We start from the raw sequence: 11,145 nt of genomic DNA on the forward strand, positions 1-11,145 counted from the left end.
ATTCCAATGCATGTAACAATGGAACCCCCAAGTGCAGCAGGTGCACAGGGGAACACAGCTACAGGGAATGCACAAACCCAACACCCAAATGTGCTCTATGCAATGGTCCACACATTGCAATCTCGCATCTTTGTCCCCGCAGGCAAGAGGCAATCAAGCAATTGCATGAAACAGAGACAGCAGCCCGCCAACAGGCAGCTATTACCATCCCTGCCCCTCCTCCACCAGTAAATGCCTGGGGCATCCCTAACCAACAACTGGCCCAGTCGGTGGCCCAAGTGGGCCACCAAAGCACCCAACAACCCCATAACCCCACGGTTATACCAGAGCAAACCCAGAATCAAACACAACAGGCCCCAACACCTAACTCTCTTGCACCAAACCCCGATCCCAAGCCCAGCTTAGGGGCCGAACTCCTAACATTTGCTCAAATCCAATTTCCAGACAACCCAGTGAAGCTCCTAGGTTTCTGGAACTCACTTAGGAAAGACAATGGCCTACCCCCTGTCCATATGTCCGAGGACTCGCTTGCCTACTTGACTCCTAACATCACAACAACCGCCGGCCAGGCCCAAGCACAACCCAACAACCCCAACCCTAGTACTCCTCGCCCCCTGGCTTCAACCAACGCCCAGGAGACTCCAAACTCCCTGAACAACCCCGGCCCCTCCACCCCGACATTCTGGGAAACACCTATGTCCACCCTTCCTGAAACACTCCCACATCAGATCGTCCTCAAAGCTATCACAAACTCCCTTGCCATACGGAACCCCATCCGCCCTAGGAAATTTCGCTTCAAACATCGCAGCCCCACAACAATATATTCCACACAACGCTGCACCAAGAGGCCTAGGCCGAACAGCCGAACCCCATCCCCTGTGGACGGAGCAAGGGCAAGCAACCCCCACAACTCTTCACCAGAGAGCGACTCTAGCACCACGGATGTCGACATCATGAACAGCAGTGACACCGAGGACCCCCCAATGGCACAGCAACGTATGGTAAACCCCAAACCCAACCAATCCCCGACCGGAACCAGGAACAAGACACCTGGCTCAACAGCTTTACCCCCCTCCTCCACAAACAGAAGCGACCAAACCGAATGTAACAACATTGGCACTACAGCCAAACAAACACTTCCGTCTCATAGTCAATAATGGGGATCACAATCCTTCAGGTGAACATCAGACACTTCTTCAACAACAGATACCTTCTCACTCTGGAAGTAGCCAGACTTAACCCAGATGTAATCTTACTCAATGAAACAGCGGCCAGACAGGACCAGCACATCTCCATCTGGGGATATTCCACCAGGGAAGTCAACAGGGGTAGGTTCAGTGGGGTGGCAATACTAATAAGAAGAGGACTCTCCTACCGCCCCATCCTCGTAGAAGACGACAACTTTCTTGCAATAGAACTCACCACTTCACACGGCCCCCTCATCGTCTGCACCGCATATCTACCACCTAGACTGGCCTACCTCCCCTCCATCCCTCTGAACAAGCTGCTCGACAGGAATCTCCCCACTATCATCGCAGGAGACCTGAATGCCCACCATCAGGCCTTATTCAACGCACCTGCCAGGCCAGACCTCAAGGGCAGGCAGCTCTTCAATCTAATGCAAAACCGGGACCTCTCCTTCCAAGGCCCCCACTTTAAGACGTTCTTTGCGGGCAACCAGAGGGGCACCCCTGACATAGTGCTGACCAACAGAGATTGTGACCTGTTCCACTGCAGAGTAACCCCAGGCAAGAACGTGGGGTCGGACCACATCCCTGTGGTCACATCCCTCCAAGCAGCCCCCTTCAGATATGTGGCACCACCCAGGCCCAGACTGGGAACCATACGTGCCCGTGAATATGACACCTTCCTTGCTGACGACCCCATCATTGAGTTCGAGAACCTCCCAACCCAAACAATCGACCAAGCAGTAAACACCATCCACAACCGGATCCAGCTTGCAACCGAGGCCACTTGTGAAATATCCACCACAAGGACTTACCACCAATATAAGCCGACCCGAGAAATCAGAGGCAAAATGAATGAGTACCAGCGAGCCTGCCAAAGCCACTACCAAACTGGCCAGCCACCAGCGTTGACCCTACAAACACTCAGAAGGGAAACCATAGACCTTACGCTGACCCACAAGAGCCACATTTGGGGAACCCTGGTGAGACAGGCCAACCAGTACAAAAGGGAGCCGGCTACTTTCTGGCGCAAGATCAGACAGCTCCTGGGATCAGTTAACCCCAGCCTCACCCACCTTGTACACACATTCCTTGACGAAGATGAAGAGGAGCAGCAAGAAAAAATAGAAGACCCACAGGATCAGGCTGACCTCATGGGCGCAGTCTGGAAAAAGACACTCACAGCTTCAAACAGCAGAGCCTTCAACAACACTCACTTTGAACGTGTCAACCAATGGACAACAGAAAATGCCGCCTCCCTTAACAGCACCCCTCTGATTGACCTGACAACCCTAGAAGACGACCACCCTCTAACAAGACCCATAACTATGCTAGAGATGAGAGGAGTCATCAAAAGCACCAGAGATAAGGCCCCTGGACCATCAGGGATCAAAGCGCTGCAGATCAAACTTCTACCAGGCAATCTTATGCAATCCATACTCAACCTATTCAACGCTATGCTGGCATCGGGTCACATTCCTGTAGCATTCAAGTCAGCCAAGATGATATTCATTCCCAAACCCAAGAAAGACCCCCACCAACCTGGCAACTACCGACCAATCTCCCTCTTAGACACGATAGGCAAGTGCTTTGAAAAAATCATGTCAAACCGTCTTAACTACTACATGGAGTACAACAACCTCTTCACAGAAAAGCAGTTTGGCTTTCGAGCACATAGATCAACCCAGCACGCAATTAACATCATCTACGACGCCGTAAGCTCAATTCGAAAGCAAAAACAGGTAGCTTTGATTGCAACGAGGGACGTACACAAGGCCTTCGACAGCCTGTGGCACGATGGTCTTGTGTACAAATTAGCAGACTTACCAGCGCAAAACTGGACCCTCCTCAGGCTGATCAGAAATTTCCTTAAGAATAGGCAAGTTACCCCCAGCTTCAAGGCAAATGAGGCCGCAGCCTTCACCCCAACAGCTGGAGTCCCCCAAGGATCATGCTTGAGCCCGGTTCTCTTCAACATCTTTGTAAATGACCTACCCCAACCAGAGTATAGGGACACCATTATCGTACAATTTGCGGACGACGTAACACACGTAATAACATCTAACCCTAGCATCCAAGCGGCCAAGCATGCAACTGTAACCCGTAAGGCAAACGTAGAACTAGCAAGGACTGCTAACTGGGAAAGGAAATGGAGGATCACCACTAACCCAGAAAAGATCCAATTAAGCACTGTCGGCTGTATGGCCTTCTCTATTGAAAATGAGGGGGGAATAAGAATCAGGGGTGATCCCATAGCCATCTCAAACTCCAACACAGTGCTCGGTTACAACTTCAACAGGCTACTCAACTCCTCCCAGTACGTATCCCAGAAGACAGCGATGGCCCGGGGCTCACTGGAGAGGCTCTTCCGTTTCAACCAAGCCCCATCCCACATCAAGCTCCACCTGTACAGAATGATCATAAGGCCTAGCTTGGAATACCCCTACGTTCCCCTGAACCTCACCAACAAATCCAACATGTTGAAGATTCAACGAGTACAAAACAAAGCACTTCGCTTTGCAGAGGGCCTGACTCTGAGGGACAGGGTAAGAACTGACCTGATCCATGAGACGCTCAACATGAAGCCAATGAACATTAGGCTCAGCTACCTGGCCAGAAGACAGCTGTACCGTATGAAGAACATGTATGTCCCAGACCCAGAAGATCCCTTCGTAGCAGAAAACACCACCAGCGACTACGAGATCCACGATCCACCACACAGAACCAGAAGAATCACTCTCCAACAAAAAGTGATCAGACATATCCATGATGAGGCCTTCCCAAGCCCTCAGATACTAAGCGGTCTGCCAGACGATCCAGATGAGTGGCCCATCCCGGACCCAATCTACACCAAATGAAGAATAAAGAAAGAAAGAAAAAAAAAAAAAATAACAAAATAAAAAAATAAAAATAAAAAAAATAAAAAAATAAATAAATAAATTAAAAAAAAAAAAAAAAAATAATAAAAAAAAAAAAAAAAAAAAAAAAATATATAAATAAATAAAACACCTACAAAAAAAATATAAAACCAAAAAACCATTTGTCGTGGCGGCAGAAGTGTAACTACCCTGATGTTTCTAAGATTAGCCTCCTTCAGCCAACTCCATCGGCTCTAGTGCTTTAGGACACCAACAAGGTCACAAACACTAGCCCCCCCAGCCAATGTACTGACAACCCAACATAACACATACGCAAACAAACAACACATACAAAAATGTCAACCCATGGTGGACAGGCCACCGAACTTTCAAACCTCCTCTCTCTCTACACCCGCATCCTCTTCCTGAATTTCATCTCCCCATCCCTCTACCTCCCCCATCCTTTCCATTCCCTATGGACATCAATCCAATCCAATCCGGCATAAAACACCACAAACCCACAACAGCAGCAGCAATGTCAGGACGCGGCAAGGGAGGCAAAGTGAAGGGCAAGTCAAAGTCTCGCTCCAGCAGGGCCGGACTTCAGTTCCCCGTGGGCAGAATTCACCGTCTGCTGCGTAAAGGCAACTACGCCGAACGCGTCGGTGCTGGCGCTCCTGTCTACCTGGCAGCCGTCATGGAATACCTCGCTGCCGAAGTTCTGGAGCTCGCCGGTAACGCCGCACGTGACAACAAGAAGACCCGTATCATCCCACGTCACTTGCAGTTGGCCATCCGCAACGACGAAGAACTCAACAAACTTCTGTCTGGCGTAACCATTGCACAGGGAGGTGTTCTTCCAAACATTCAGGCAGTTCTTTTGCCAAAGAAGACAGAGAAGAAGTAAGCACTTCTGCCACCCACCACGACAAATACCATAACCAGGCTCCATCCGGAGCCACACACACTTTAATAGAGAGATTCAAGTAGACAATCAACTTTCAAACATTAATAATAACATTTATATTGATTTCATTTGGAATGTGTACATAACAAACAAACAAACAAAACAAAATTATAGGGGATATTCAGCATCACTTGGAATATTAACCAATCATATAAATCCAATATATATTTTATATTTTACTTTAAGCGAGGAATTCATATTCTATCAATTTTTAATCATACAAATGAACAAAAGCAATTCTTCACTAGACGTAATGAATGAATAAATGATCAAGGTTTTAATGTGTTTCATGAATAAATATATATATATATATATATATATATATATATATATATATATATATATATATATATATATATATATATAATATAATATAATATAATATATTATAATACTTGTGAACCAGAATATGTTTGAGCAGCAGCGATCGTGCCATTGGCCGAAGTGCAACAATTCAAATAATTTAAAGGGCCTGCTCGGGTATATAAGAGAGGCTGGGAGACTGGGGCCGGTGGTGGGTGATGGGTGATGGTGTGGTGTGGTGTGGTGTTGTTAAGAGTTGATTTACGGCCAGCCAGCCAGCTGCAGCCAAGGCAGGGCAGGGCAAGGCAAGGCAAGGCAAGGCAAGGCAAGGCAAGGCAAGGCAATAACAGGACAGGACAGGCAAGGCAAGGCAAGGCAAGGCAAGGCAAGCAGGCGGGCGGGCGGGCGGGCGGGCGGGCAGCCAGCCAGCCAGCCAGCCAGCCAGCCAGCCAGCCAGCCAGCCAGGCAGGCAGGCAGGCAGGCAGGCAGGCAGGCAGGCAGGCAGGCAGGCAGGCAGGCAGGCAGGCAGGCAGCCAGCCAGCCAGTCAGCCAGCCAGCCAGCCAGCCAGCCAGCCAGCCAGCCAGCCAGCCAGGCAGGCAGGCAGCCAGCCAGCCAGCCACTCCCACTTTGTATTTATATGCATTCAATTTATATTCAAACATTATATATGTTAAGGGCCTAGTTTTAGTGTTTATTTTAAAAATGACAAACATCGAGTCGTTTTACCAGTCCTTTAGCGTTAACGGTGATGCATTTTAAAACTGAACAGAAATCACCTTTTCTGGATATATCAAATATCGAATCCGCTTAATGTGCCTACATTAAGGGTTATTATTTCGCCTGTTGATTGGGGGGAGGGTTGATGTGTTAGGGGGTTTTCGGTTAGGTGTGGTGGTGGTGATTGGTGGTGATTGGTGGTGGTGGTGGTGATTGGTGGTGATTGGTGGTGAGTAGTGGTGGTGGTGGTGGTGGTGGTGGTAGTAGGTGGGAGGGGGGGGGGGGGAGACCCGAAATACGCTTCACGCCGCCACGACGAGCTAAGCGACGAATAGCGGGCTTGGTGATGCCCTGGATGTTGTCACGTAGCACCTTACGATGACGCTTGGCGCCACCCTTTCCGAGTCCCTTGCCTCCCTTGCCGCGTCCAGTCATGGTGTTGAAGTTGTGTGAATAATAATAAAATTTCGGAATCAGAATCAGAATAATACAGGAGAAGATGCCCATAGGGGCGAGCTTGGAAGTGGGGACAGAAGAAGATAAGGGGGGGTGAGAGGAAGAAGATTTGTAAGAGAAAAAGTGCCAGGGCTAAACCCAGCTGCGTGTCGTTAGGTTGCGGCTTTCGAGGCAGGGACTCAGTCGGGTGTTTTCAGTGACAACATCGGGACATCACAAACTCACAACATCACAGTGATTGGCTCAAGAGCGTCAGGGCTGAACTTTTTTACGGATTGTTTGTGCTGGTTGTTGAGAGCTGAATATGTAATGATAGTGGATGCTGGGTGTTGAGAGCTAAAGTTTAACGAAATACAGAGTTAGGAAGAGGATCATGGATGGTAGAGAAGAGGTCATGATTGTTTCGTGGTAGTCTGAGAGTGTGTAGGAGAAAATCAATGTGTTGTTCATGATGAGTGAGTAGTCTATCGATTTGTTTGTCTGATAGAGTTTTCCAGTAGGTATTTAGGGCAGGAATGTTAGTACTTTCATGGAGACTTTGATTGGTATTTAACTCTTGCCATCGGGTGTTGAGTACCCATCTTAGTGCTCTGTTCTGTATTCTTTGAAGTTTTATTTTGTTAGTGCGTGCAGATAGAGAAAGAGCTAGTGGAGCGTATGTTAGGAGAGGTCTAATGAGTGCTTTGTAAAGGTGCATTTTTGTGTCAGGTTTTGCAAATCTAAGTCTGTATAGTTTCTTCATGGCTTGAAGAGCTATTGCATGTTTCTGTGTTATGTGTGTGTGAAAGAGTAGTTGTCGATCAAATGTGAGTCCCAGGACTGTGGAGGAGGGAGATACAGAGATGTAAGTAGGATTTTGAGTGTATGAATAGAGTTTGAGAGGAATTGGGCGAATAGTTCTTTTACAGAAAAAGTAGGTGATTTTAGATTTGCTGGAGTTGGTTTTTATACGCCATTTGTACTCCCACTCAGTGACAACATCAAGTTCTGTTTGTGCTCTGTTTGTTAGTGTATCAATGGTGTTGCTGGTGACAAGGTGAGAGACATCATCAGCATAACATATGGTTAATGAAGTGTGATGAACAGGGTCAGGAATGTCGTTTATGTATAGGATGTAGAGTGTTGGGGCAAGAACAGAACCTTGGGGAACACCGGCGTGTAAGTTGAAGTAGTCAGAGTGTTGTTGGAGGAACTTAATTCGCATTGTCCTATTGTCTAAGTAGTTCGAAAGAAGTTTGGTGGTGATGAGAGGAAGATTAAAGTTGTTGCATAGTTTGAATTTTAAGCCGTCATGCCAAACAGTGTCAAAGGCCTTCTCAACGTACTTAGTGATGAGTGCAGTCTTAAGTCTTTGGTGCTGATTGATACTGAGGTAGTTAGTCATGATGTTTAAGGCGTCGTGAGTGGACCGGTGAGGCCGAAATCCAAACTGTTTGTTAGTGAGTAAGTCATTGTGTTCAAGGTGCGTTCTAAGTCTCTGGTTGATCAGCCTTTCAAAGACTTTGCCAAGTGTCTCTAGAAGGCTGATGGGTCTATAGTTCTTTGGGTCAGTGTGGGGTTTCCCAGGTTTTGGAATAAGAACGGCTGTGGCAGACTTAAAGTTGAGTGGAAAGTACCCAGAGGCAAGGGAGGCGTTGAATAGGTTAGTGATAGCAGTAATGATAGAAGCAGGGAGTTGTCTAAGAAGGATATGTCCAATGCCAGACGCACCAGGGGCTCTACGACGAGTGCCCATGAGAGCTGTCTTGACATCAGCTAGAGTTAGGGGAGTCTGTAGTTCAGTGTTTGAATTGAGATTTTCAAGGTGAATGAGGTCGTCTGGTGTAGTTGCTTGTCTATTTTGGTGTATCCAGTCTTCGACTATTTCAATGTTGGGGCGTGCAAATGGTTCAGGAGGATGTGGGTGAAAGATTTGTTCCCAGTGGTGTTTAAAAATGTTGAGAACTGCTTCAGGATCAGTGATTTTGTTGTTATTATGTAGAAGGTATTTAAACGGTGTGTGAGTTGATCCTTGTAATCGTTTGATTCGTTTCCAGAATTCTTGAGGTGTCAGTTTTCTGTATTGTTCTGCTTGTTCTATAAGGTGTTTCCAATGTTTTGTGTGATCTTCATCTAGGCTGTTAAGGATATGGTTTTTTAATGCTGTTAGGTCCCATAGTATTTGTCCATGTCGATGTATGTTTTGTAAGAATCTAGTGTGATAGCAAGCTAAGAGGCGTTTGGAGCGAATGGAGGGGGTGAAAGTGAAATGTGGTTTGTGTGCTGTTTTAGGAATGGAGATGTTTGCTGCATGAATGATGGTGTCTTGTATGTTGAGTGCTTGTGTGTCGATGTCAGTGTGATGTTTGTCATTGTATTCATAAGTGAGATCAGTGTCATCAATGTGTTGTTTGAACATGTCCCAGTTTGCCCTATGGTATGAGAATTGAGGAGTGCTGGGGATGAGAATAGGATTTGTGGAGACTGTGAGAATTAAGGGAATATGATCAGAGCCCGTAATGGGCCCTGGTGAAATGAAGTGTTGCAAGTTGCTGCCGTGTCTGTTGGTGAATATGAGATCAGGCCGGCCAGAACCTGTATGTGTGAAACAAGTGGGGAAATCAGGGCCAAGAAAGAATAGATGTTTTTGGGTGTATATTTGGTGAAGCTGTCTGCCATGCTGATTTGTGGTATTGTGGTGGAATGTAGGGTGTTGTGCATTGAGGTCTGCAAGCAGAAAAACAGGCAAGTGAGAGTTGTTGAAGAGAGTTATGAAATCTTGCATGGGAATGTCGGTGTTAGGACGGGTGTAGGTTGTGCAGATGATGAGAGACCCCATTTGTGTATGAACTTTAATGGCTAGGAAATGTTTGTGAAGCCAATGAGTGTGTAAGAGTTCGTGTTTGTATGAAGAACGGATGAGTATTGCAACTCCTTCATGTGCTTCATCTGGTGACTGGTAAGAGGTGTAGCCATAATGTTTGATTTTATATGAGTTCGTGATGTATGTGCTATTTAATAATAGCACATCAGGTCTCTCGATCTCAATAAAATCTGACACCATGTGTCTGATGTTGAAATATGCCCGCACATTAAACTGTATGATCTTTATGAATTTTTAGGTTTTGATGGGGTGCTGGTGGGGTTTTGTGCATGTACAAGAGCATGAGGGTTGCGTGATTCAATGAGTTGGGCAGTTATTGAGGAGGGTGCATCTTGGAGGATGGTGGTAGGAATTGTAGGATATTTACAGCGGGAGGTGGGAGTAAGACAACGGGTTGCTGAACGGGCTCGGGACGAGACAAGATGAGTTACAGAAGAAATGACTGAAGTTGTTGGGGGATGGAGGGAGACAGAAGGCTTGTTGACAGGGACCGGGTGAGAGGTATCAGAGGTTGTAGTGTTAGTAGTCAGATTGGAAGTGGAGAGGACAATGTTGGGAGAAGAGGTTGAAAGTGCCTTTGACATGGATGCTTCAGTTTGGGATAGTCCAGGATGTGCTGTTTGGTCAGTGGCACCGTTTTCTGTAGCAGTCAGGAGTGGGTTGGTAGGAGATTGTGGGGGAACTGTAGTATTTTCTTCAGCTGAAGTCTTGGTGTTTTGTGGAGTGAGGACTGTAGGCGAGAATGGAGCAGAGCGCAATAGTTGAGTAGGAGGAACAGAGATACTAGGAAGGCCGTTATGAGTGAGAAAGATTGGAAGATAGTCAGCAAAGTCACGGCCATCGTCCTTGGCCTTCAAGTAAGCAGCTTGTACACAGGCAGTGACTCGTTCGAGGAACACCTTCAGGACGCCACGGGTCTCTTCGTAGATGAGACCCGAAATACGCTTCACGCCGCCACGACGAGCTAAGCGACGAATAGCGGGCTTGGTGATGCCCTGGATGTTGTCACGTAGCACCTTACGATGACGCTTGGCGCCACCCTTTCCGAGTCCCTTGCCTCCCTTGCCGCGTCCAGTCATGGTGTTGAAGTTGTGTGAATAATAATAAAATTTCGGCACGATTTCCCCAGACTATATCCCGTCAAGCGGACGTACTTGTAGCATGGCAACTCCTAACTCCTGCCTGTCCTTACTTTATGCTTGTACTCGAGCAGAAACACGGCTTTCTCACAACGCTTTCAAAACTGCAGTTGCCTACTCGTCTGTTTCACGTCTCTGTGAAATGACTTTTGCACAAATCCAAAAAATAGAGCAAAATCAGCGATAATAGTGTTTGAGGTGAGCTGCCTGTTGGCTGCAGCCAGAGGAAGGAGGGGAGGGGCAACGGGGTGACGTAGGCGAGTCGAGCAGCCAATGGCGCTCGAGCAAGCGCCTCGAGACGGCGTATATAAGCAAAAATTTTTCGGCGCCGGCCATCACAAACCACAGTTGTTCACCATGGCTCGCACCAAGCAGACTGCTCGCAAGTCCACGGGAGGCAAGGCTCCTCGTAAGCAGCTGGCCACCAAGGCAGCACGCAAGTCTGCTCCTGCCACAGGGGGCGTGAAGAAGCCTCACCGTTACAGGCCCGGAACGGTCGCCCTGCGTGAGATCCGTCGTTACCAGAAGAGCACAGAGTTGCTCATCAGGAAACTTCCCTTCCAGCGTCTGGTGCGCGAGATTGCCCAGGACTTCAAGACCGATCTTCGCTTCCAGTCGTCTGCCGTCATGGCTTTACAGGAGGCATCCGAGGCT

The sequence above is a fragment of the Procambarus clarkii genome, unplaced genomic scaffold (assembly GCF_040958095.1).
Source record: "Procambarus clarkii isolate CNS0578487 unplaced genomic scaffold, FALCON_Pclarkii_2.0 HiC_scaffold_180, whole genome shotgun sequence".
Taxonomy (NCBI): domain Eukaryota; kingdom Metazoa; phylum Arthropoda; class Malacostraca; order Decapoda; family Cambaridae; genus Procambarus; species Procambarus clarkii.